This window comes from Podarcis melisellensis (genome assembly GCF_964234715.1).
Source record: "Podarcis melisellensis genome assembly, chromosome: 6".
NCBI classification, from domain to species: domain Eukaryota; kingdom Metazoa; phylum Chordata; class Lepidosauria; order Squamata; family Lacertidae; genus Podarcis; species Podarcis melisellensis.
Genome location: NC_138538.1, coordinates 12,009,387 through 12,018,485, shown reverse-complemented (window position 1 = coordinate 12,018,485; position 9,099 = coordinate 12,009,387). Strand labels below are relative to the sequence as shown.

The 9,099-nt window shown below is 45.7% G+C and overlaps 1 long non-coding RNA gene across 2 annotated transcripts; it reads left to right on the top strand.

The window, feature by feature from the left end:
- The first annotated feature begins 1,460 nt into the window (after nucleotides 1–1,460).
- LOC309373262 lies at nucleotides 1,461–8,781 on the top strand. 2 transcript variants are annotated; one of them, XR_014169914.1, is made up of 3 exons: nucleotides 1,461–1,553; nucleotides 2,415–2,528; nucleotides 8,167–8,781. It is a non-coding gene; the product is annotated as an uncharacterized lncRNA (long non-coding RNA). The 2 variants fall into 2 exon arrangements; XR_014169915.1 differs by lacking the exon at nucleotides 8,167–8,781 and adding an exon at nucleotides 3,244–3,710.
- The last annotated feature ends 318 nt before the right edge of the window (nucleotides 8,782–9,099 follow it).

Below are 9,099 nucleotides of genomic sequence, written 5' to 3'. Positions count from 1 at the left end.
TTAAAACCCACAAATTCAGTGAACATTAAGCAAAATTATTTTCACAGATTGCTATCTTCAGTGGAACCAAATCCATTATCTTTGGGAGACAAGTTGCTTTATGACATGTTTTAACACTCACATTTGTTGCATAATGTCTCAGCACTTTGTAAGTGGGCTTTATAAAATGCTTCTTGAATTATACAGCTGAGCTTTTTATATATATATATATAAAACCTTCCTCACTCTGGGCAATGATCTCAAGTAGTTGTTTTAGATAGATACCCAATTCTAAAACAGTGTTTTTGCTAGCTTTTCAGGATTATGAATGGTGCTAGAATTTTTCTTAAGAGATCTATTGAGTAATAAGTACCCCTTTGCACCCTGAGATCTCATAATTTTGGAGATCTATTTCAGAGGCATATTAACACTTTGAACCAGGCAAGGGGTGTGGAACCTGCGACCCTCCAGATATTGCTAGACTCCACCACCCACCACCCCTGACTCTTGGCCATGCTGGTTGGGGCTGGTGGGAGTTGGAATTGCGTAACATCTAGAGAGCAACAAACTGTGTGTAGCAACAACCCTGTAGGAAGGTGAAGGGCTGGGCTTCAGTCATTAACAATTTTTGCAGGGGGTAGGATCAAAGAAACATAAATTGCTGCTAGACATTCATATGGAAGTTTGAAAGGATTTGGGAGGAGGGTTTAGCAATCTAAACTGAAAATCAGGTTTGGGGAACAATCTAGGTACAGCCCTGGCTTCAGACCTTTTCAGCTAGGATCAGGGGCATCTTACCTATAGAGGCTAGTGGCACAGGGTGCCAGGGCACCAGGTTCTGGAGGGCGCCAGGGAAGAGGTGGAAGCTGGACATCAGCTTGCTGCCCTCCCCCAGCCTCCGCCTCTTCCCTGCCATAGGAGCTGCCCTCCAGCCGCTGCCTGCCTCCTCCAGCCCCACTGGCAGCGCCGTCCTCCCTAAAAAAACTCTGGGAAATGGGGGGGGGTGCCGGAGGGAGCTTTGCACCATGGCACCGGATATGCTTAAGACGGCCTTGGCTCGGATATAGGAAGTGGAACTTAAGGCTGTACTGTGATGACATTGGGCCCCAGAGAGATTGTCTAGAATCCCAAAGCCTACCTCTTCTCTTCCAAGTGCTGGAGAGGGTGTGGTAGTAAAAGATAATTTTTGCCCATGTTGTGGGGATACTCAGTAATACCTTTTGGGCATGGGTGATTAAAGAGATGTCCTCCACTACTGGTCAGATACTGGCTCTTGACTCTGGGATGGCATTACAATCCTTTGACTTGCTGGATGGCTCTCTACATTTCTGTACTGGAGGGAGGCTTACCCCTTCCACTAGGTGGGCAGCTGTTGCAGAGCCTCATGTTGGGTTGCCATCCTAGGGCAGTAAAAGAAAACAGAATGTACACAGCCGGGTGGTCATTGTGGGAATTCCCCTTGGCTGCCTGGGCAGTTGGCTCGAGTTCCAGTATAGAACAATGTTATCACTGGAGTGGGTGCTGGTGGCACTGTGATCTAAACCACTGAGCCTCTTAGGCTTGCCAATTGGAAGGTCAGGGGTTCGAATCCCCACAACGGAGTGAGCTCCCATTGCTCTGTCCCAGCTCCTGCCAACCTAGCAGTTCAAAAGCACGTCAAAGTGCAAATAGATAAATAGGTACCACTTGGTGGGAAGCTAAATGGCATTTCCGTGTGCTCTGGTTTCCATCACGGTGTTTGTTGTGCCAGAAGTGGTTTAGTCACGCTGGCCTCATGACCTGGAAAGCTGCCTGTGAACAAACACTGGCTCCCTTGGCCTGAAAGCGAGATGAGCGGCACTACCCCATAGTCCCCTTTGACTGGACTTAACTGTCCAGGGGTCCTTTACTTTTATCTTTTACCTTATTGCTGGTGGCTGCCAGCATATGGAACATGGCTCTTTCTGAAAGCCTTGCACAGCATCAGAAAGTGCCCAGAGTTGAATTTTAGCATGACAAATGTGAGGCAACAAAGTTTTGCTTTCTCGGTTTCGTTACCAAAATGACAGGGTCTCATCCACCACCACCAAGCATGGCTCGTTCTGCTGTGGCATATGCGTTGAGCTTACCTTTTGGTTCCAGCTGTGTATTCTTTTACCTAGTAGGAACTCATGGTATTGTTTGACAGTTTATGTACTTGATCCGTGATTGTTTGTTTTTACGTGCTCAGGTGTTTGCATGTTAAAATTTCCATTTCAAATATTTTTTATTTTTTTTTGCAGAGGGACACAGAATCATTTGAAGCCTTGTCAATGCTTATGACTCGGGGCCAAGTTGGAAATGGGGGGAAGATCCACAACCAGATATTCTAATGAGCAAATGCAGCTTTCCTGGGGGCAAAGGAGGCAGTTCAGATTGTGGGCCATGGTGCTGAATATTTAACCCTTTCCCCCAAGTTATGTTCCCAGCCAGAATCAGCTCTCCAGAGGCAACGGAGACAGAGCTTTGGCAGTTCAGCTGCAACCAACCATTTTCCTTATACTGCTACTCAATAACAGCAGCAACCAAAGGTTAGTTGGGAGCTGCTCAGCTCCAGAGGCTTTTCTTCACCCCCTTGCAAGCTACATAATACATATTTGATAAACTCAAGTCATTAGCATGTTAGCAAATATATTTCTCAGCACTCTTCACACAAAGATACCTTTAAAAAGACATGCTGGGTTGACCCTGCTTTGGGCTATTCCTTTGCCTTATGCAAACTTTGTTGATAAACCCTGGCTTATAAACTTTTCTTTCCCCTGCTCTGCAGCTCATCCACCTTGCTTGTCTGCTGAAAATTTGGTCTCAAGCAGTGTTTTTCCCCCTAAAAATGTTTAGGGGTACAGTCATACCTCATGTTGTGTCCGATCCATGTTGCGTCTTTTCACGTTACGTCCCACAGTAAGCCAGAATTACCGGAATGGGTTGCTTCCGGGTTTTGCCGCTTGTGCATGTGCAGAAGCACTAAATCGCACTTTGTGTATGCACAGAAGTGCCAAATCGAGCTGCACTCCTGTGCAGATATAGCTCTTCAAGTTGAGGGCATTTCACGTTGTGGATGGGCCTCCGGAACAAATCACTAAAATACCGCCGTTCAGTGAGGCCAAACTTAGATTCACAAAATGTTTAGAGGTATACGTACCTCTGCGTCCCCCCCCCCAAAGCACCAATTTCAAGTATATATAAAATTCACCTCTGCTTCTCCCTTCCCTCTTCTCCCCTGTTGATCTTCTCTCTCCTGTTAAGAATATAAAGAAAAGCTTGGCTGGTGCATCAAGACCATCTATCACACATCCTGTTTCTCATGGTGGCCAAACAGACACTTATGGGAATCCTGCAGACAGGACCAGCATGCCGTCGCCCTCTCTCCACTTCTGATTCCCAGCAGTGATTCCCAGAGACACACTCCCTACACCAGTGGAGGAAGAACACACCCATCATGGCTGGTACCCACTGATACCCTTTGCCCTCCATTAGTCTGCTGAATCCAGTTTCGAAGTCAGTGGCCAACACAACATATTGTGGGATATAATTCCACTATGTTTAACTATGTGTTGTTCGAATAACTTCTCTCCCCCCTCCCCCTCCCTGAAATTCCAACATTCTGGGTGGAATTCAGTGACTTTGTTGCATGCCATGTGAAATAAATTTGGTTGTTTGCATGACTGCTTGATGTCATCACATTGCCTGTATGATCAGAAGAAGAGTTTGGATTTGATATCGTGCTTTATCACTACCCTAAGGAGTCTCAAAGCGGCTAACACTCTCCTTTCCCTTCCTTCCCCACAACAAACACTCTGTGAGGTGAGTGGGGCTGAAAGACTTCAAAGACGTGTGACTAGCCCAAGGTCACCCAGCAGCTGCATGTGGAGGAGCAGAGACATGAACCCGGTTCCCCAGATTACAAGTCTATTGCTCTTAACCACTACACCACACTGGCTCTCAGTAATTGGATGTGACAGGTGTAAGAAAAAGCAGCTACTTGAGGGCCACCAGTGACCCATTCCTGGCTCAATGGCCATGTTCCATCAGATCCTGCCATTGGTCATTTCCCTGTTTTGTGTATTGCAATGGGAATTTGCTCAAGGGTGCATAGAGAATAGTAGTACATATGGAACTCATTCCTACAAAGTGTAGTGCTAAGCCTACCAATAACTATTAGCCATGATGGTAATGTTCTATCAGGGACAATATTATTCTGAATGCCAGTTGCTGAGAATCGCAAGTAGGATGAGTGCAGGATTCCCAAAGGCATCTGGTTGGCCACCATGAAAACAGGATGCTGAACTATATGGCCCAGTGGCCTGATCCATAGCTGACTGCGCCCAGTTCTTTTATTGCCTTCTTCTTTCTTTGAAGAGATAACCTAGAAAAAGAAAAAGAAAGAAAAAAGAAAGAATGGCAGCTTAAAACCAACAGATGCGCCTTTTTATTATTATTTTCTCTGAAAAGAAAATAAATGAAAGAGTGGATAGCTCATGCATGGCTGCTGTAAAAGTCCATATGCTCCTCAGCAAGAGTAAATTAATCTTGTACATGAGAGGGCCTCTTTCAGCCATCTATTGCTTTCTAAATTAAAAACACCCCCCCCAAAATAAAACCCTGCCAAGTGAGGTTTATTGAGGTTTGTCCTCGAGCTATTTACACAGCAAAATTAATTTTGTTGATCAGGTTTCCTCCTTTGGTTGACTCTGTGATCTAATTCCTCCCATGTATGAAAAACCAGATTAATAGGAACCCAAGATGGTTTAATATATTTTGACAGCAAACACTTATCTTTAATCTTCTCCAGTTTGCTGACAGTCATATCACCTTATGTATTCCATGTATTCCCCCCTCCCCCTCCCAGCCTCAGTAATAGGGGCTTCTGTGCTAACAAGTTGCACAATGCCTCTGCGTGTTTGCATTGACTCGAATACATTTGATTTCCTCACTGACTGATAAGCGCATCAGACAGCAGTGCACAGCAGTGGGCTGGGAAAGATGCTTTTGTTCATCCCTGTTCATCTGCATGACAAGAGGGAGCATGAACACTCCCAGAGCTCTTGGGACAATCATGCAGATAACGCAGGAGCCTGGACTATCTTCAAAAGATGCAGCAGTCCCTCAAGCCAAGGAAGGAAGCGCCACAGTGATTACTTGCATGAGTGGAGTTTAACAGCCTTCATATTAGAAGAGTAAATACTTCCTAAGGATCCCTTATTGGCAATGCATGGACAAGTCTGTCATTTTCAAATTCTCGCAGTTCCTCATTTTGCTAATCTTACATTCAATTAGCCACATTTTCCACATCAGTTTAAAGCCCTTATGACTATCCCCCCAGTATTTTAGCATACATTCCTTGTAATGGCTTACACACTATTCTAGGTATTTCTCCCCCCCCCCCCCGCGTCCCCCAATGCAACACAGTTTAATTTTCCCTAACATGCGTTTTAATGCACACAGTCTCCTAAATACATTTTTTGGGTGGCTGCACAATTAAATCACAATATTCAGAAGAATTGGAAAGATATCTCTGTTTCGGTATGCATATTTGGTTCAGTAAATGCAATTTAGGAAGATTTGCATTAGAAGAGAAGAAGAGTTTGGATTTGGTATCCCGCTTTATCACTACCCGAAGGAGTCTCAAAGCGGCTAACAATCTCCTTTCCCTTCCTCCCCCACAATAAACACTCTGTGAGGTGAGTGGGGCTGAGAGATTTCAAAGAAGTGTGACTAGCCCAGGATCACCCAGCAGCTGCATGTGGAGGAGCGAAGATGAGAACCCAGTTCATCAGATTACAAGTCTACTGCTCTTAACCTCCACACCACACTGGCTCTCAGTGTGAAGTGAACTAAATTAAAAGGTGAACTGAACTAAATGACCCTCCTATTCCAGTTTGCAACACGGCACACATATTGATCACAAATTGGGGATGGCCATTCATCATAGCAGTAGGAGTCACATATTTGAGCTGAGAAGTACTGATGGGTCACTGTCTGATGTAGACTGATGCAATTGGGATGGAGGCCACAGTGCAAGCCTAACTTCATTCTATCTTTAAAGGGGGGAGAATTGATGCACTTCATAGCAAAATAAGTGTTCTCAGCTGTCAATGTGTCTCCTCCCCTCCATGCTTAAGGTGAACTACTAGTGTCTCATTATTCTTAAAGTACCTTTGCGACTGATTTTTCCAGAATGTACTTACTTAATTTGCAATGAAACCTTGCATACTTGCCATGTATATGGGTCCTTAATTCTTACTAAGAATATCTCCAGGGCTCTCTCCAGGTCTGAGGTGATCATTGATAAAGTCCCATCTAGTGATGTACTTCAGGAGGTCTTGGTAAGCTTACCTAGAGGCAAGAACCTGAACCAGTACTGAGTTTTAATTGTCCACAGTTTAATTTTCCAGGGCCCTGCGGGAAATTAAAATGACAGCACCAAAAACAAGATGCTTTATAAAAGTATGTTTGTGGTGGGGAGAGATCAGATTTCAATGGTGAGCTCTGACAGCTTCCCCTGCATTTAGCTTACTAATACCAGACCTTAAATACCCCTAACTACTGAACTCTGAAATGGCAACTTTCATTGAATGTGCAACCCTAGTCATTGGGTGTGAGTGTGTGTTTATCTGCTATATGTTCTTATATCCCATCCATCAAGGCCAGCCCAAGACATTTTGGCATCTGAGGCCAAACCACAAAATGCCTCCCTCCATCTGAAAAGAAGGACAAGAGGGGAATCAAGTCAACCTTGTTCAACAGGAGCCCAGGAGACCCCAGAGGGCAACCCCCACCATTTCCTCCCCAGAGGTGGGAGGAGACCAACAGTGCCTCCTATTCTCCAAGAGGCCACTCTGGATGTGGGAGGGGGAGGCTGCAAAGGAGACAGCAGATCTGACCTCCAAGGAGCACACCACAGCCATCACTGCCATCGTGGCAGTGGCGGCAGCGGGTAATGGATCTTGCCACCTGAGACAGTCGCCTCACCTTGCCTCATGGGCTGGCCAGCCCTGCTACACATCCTCCTGCAGTAGCCCAGTGGAATGACGGCATACTTTGGCTGGCTCAGGGAAAACCAAAGGTGGTAAAAGAGACACATCCATTGCCCTGCCAGGCTCGTACCAACAAAGTTTTTAACCTGAGGTACCACTTTTGGGACGCGGGTGGCGCTGTGGGTAAAAGCCTCAGCGCCTAGGGCTTGCCGATCGAAAGGTCGGCGGTTCGAATCCCCGCGGCGGGGTGCGCTCCCGTCTTTCGGTCCCAGCGCCTGCCAACCTAGCAGTTCGAAAGCACCCTCGGGTGCAAGTAGATAAATAGGGACCGCTTTCTAGCGGGAAGGTAAACGGCGTTTCCGTGTGCAGCTCTGGCTCGCCAGAGCAGCGATGTCACGCTGGCCACGTGACCCGGAAGTGTCTTCGGACAGCGCTGGCCCCTGGCCTCTTAAGTGAGATGGGCGCACAACCCCAGAGTCTGGCAAGACTGGCCCGTACGGGCAGGGGTACCTTTACCTTTTACCTACCACTTTAGCTGATAGGGTCTCCCGCTGCTGCCAAGCGATTTCCGTTCTCATGCTGAAGTGAAGTTCTCAACCCAAGGTACTATTTCTGGGTTAGTGGAGTCTATAACCTGAAGCATCTGGAACCTGAAGCGTCTGTAACCCGAGGTACCACTGTACAAGGGTGATATTTGTGACAGCTCTTGAGCTGGTCTAAAACTTTCCCTGGTTTGTACGGGGTGTTGTCAGGTAGCCAAGAAGGCCTTTACATCCAAGTCCCTTCAGCCCCTGACGTACACCAAGTCAGCCCCTGACGTACACCCAATTTACCCTTTGGGTCTTAGTGATGTTTATAGGTCCATGGACATATAAGTAGCCAAGAAAGACAGCAGGGAGAGGGCATGTGACATCAGATGTCCCTCCCTGAGATTCTGAAATCCACCTGCTTGACCTCTGGGGGGGGGGGAGATCCAGAGCAACATGTGGTTTCTGAAATAACCTCCTGGGACCCATAGGATTGCAGCCTAATTTTTTCTTTCATTGCTAGTTCTGGACGGCCAGCCTTGAGAATCAACTCCATTCTTGCATCCAGGAGAGCATAATGAGAAATCAATTATGCTTGCAGGAAAACTGTGAGGCTTGACAAGCCTCAGGGTCTTTGATTGTCAGCTGATGTATTTTTTTTACAGACATGTCATCTGAATGGCTAAAATGCGGCAGCACACACTCGACTACTCATCGAGGAAGATGGAGATGATGTCTTTTGATTTTTCAGCAAGGCGTCACTGAAATATGATTTACTAGGCTGTCAGCCTCGTTATTTCTGGCACGTTTCCAAACATGCCACAAAGGTCAGAATTAATTTATATAATAATGAGGTCACATCAAGCTATATATTGGAACATTTAGACAAAGCTGCCTCCAAACCCTTTTGGTCATGCCGTCAATTTTAACTGCATATTACAGCGTATTAGCAAGTTCAGAACGTCAATACATTTTCGTGGAAATGGGGATTTACTCTGCCGATCTGCCAGCTTGGAATAATTTCCCTCTCAGTAGGATACCGGGACTGGCTTTCATTCTAAAACAAGTAGGGAAATTGAAGGCTATTTTGTTGCCTTGTCCTCCTCCTTACCTTCTAGAATGAAGGGGGGGGGGGAGGGAACCACACACACAACTCTGATTAAATATTTTTCCAACCATTTCTCCCCAGAGGTCTCATTTACTACTAAGGAAATTTTAAGATTGCCTTTGAACTGCAGGAAATGGTGACACAAGCAAGATTTTAATGATTACCTGGTTACATTTAACATCCATAAAAATTCTCTTGTTTTGGAAGTTCAATATAATTGAAAATATATTGTTTTTAAATTATGCATGCACTCAGGAATTGGAGCAGCATCAAAACTCAAATCTCTCTCTACACACACAGCTTGCTCAGAAAGCAAGACTCTTGTGCAGCCTAGTTATCAAGCAAAATCTTTAAACAATTCATCTCTGTGTTGCACATGTACATCCACGCACAGAGAGGGAGGAAGAGAGATTTCAGGATAGCCAGCTCGCAGCTGCTGCAAAATACATCTGAATCCTCAGTACAGAGAGGCCATTTCATTGATTATAGC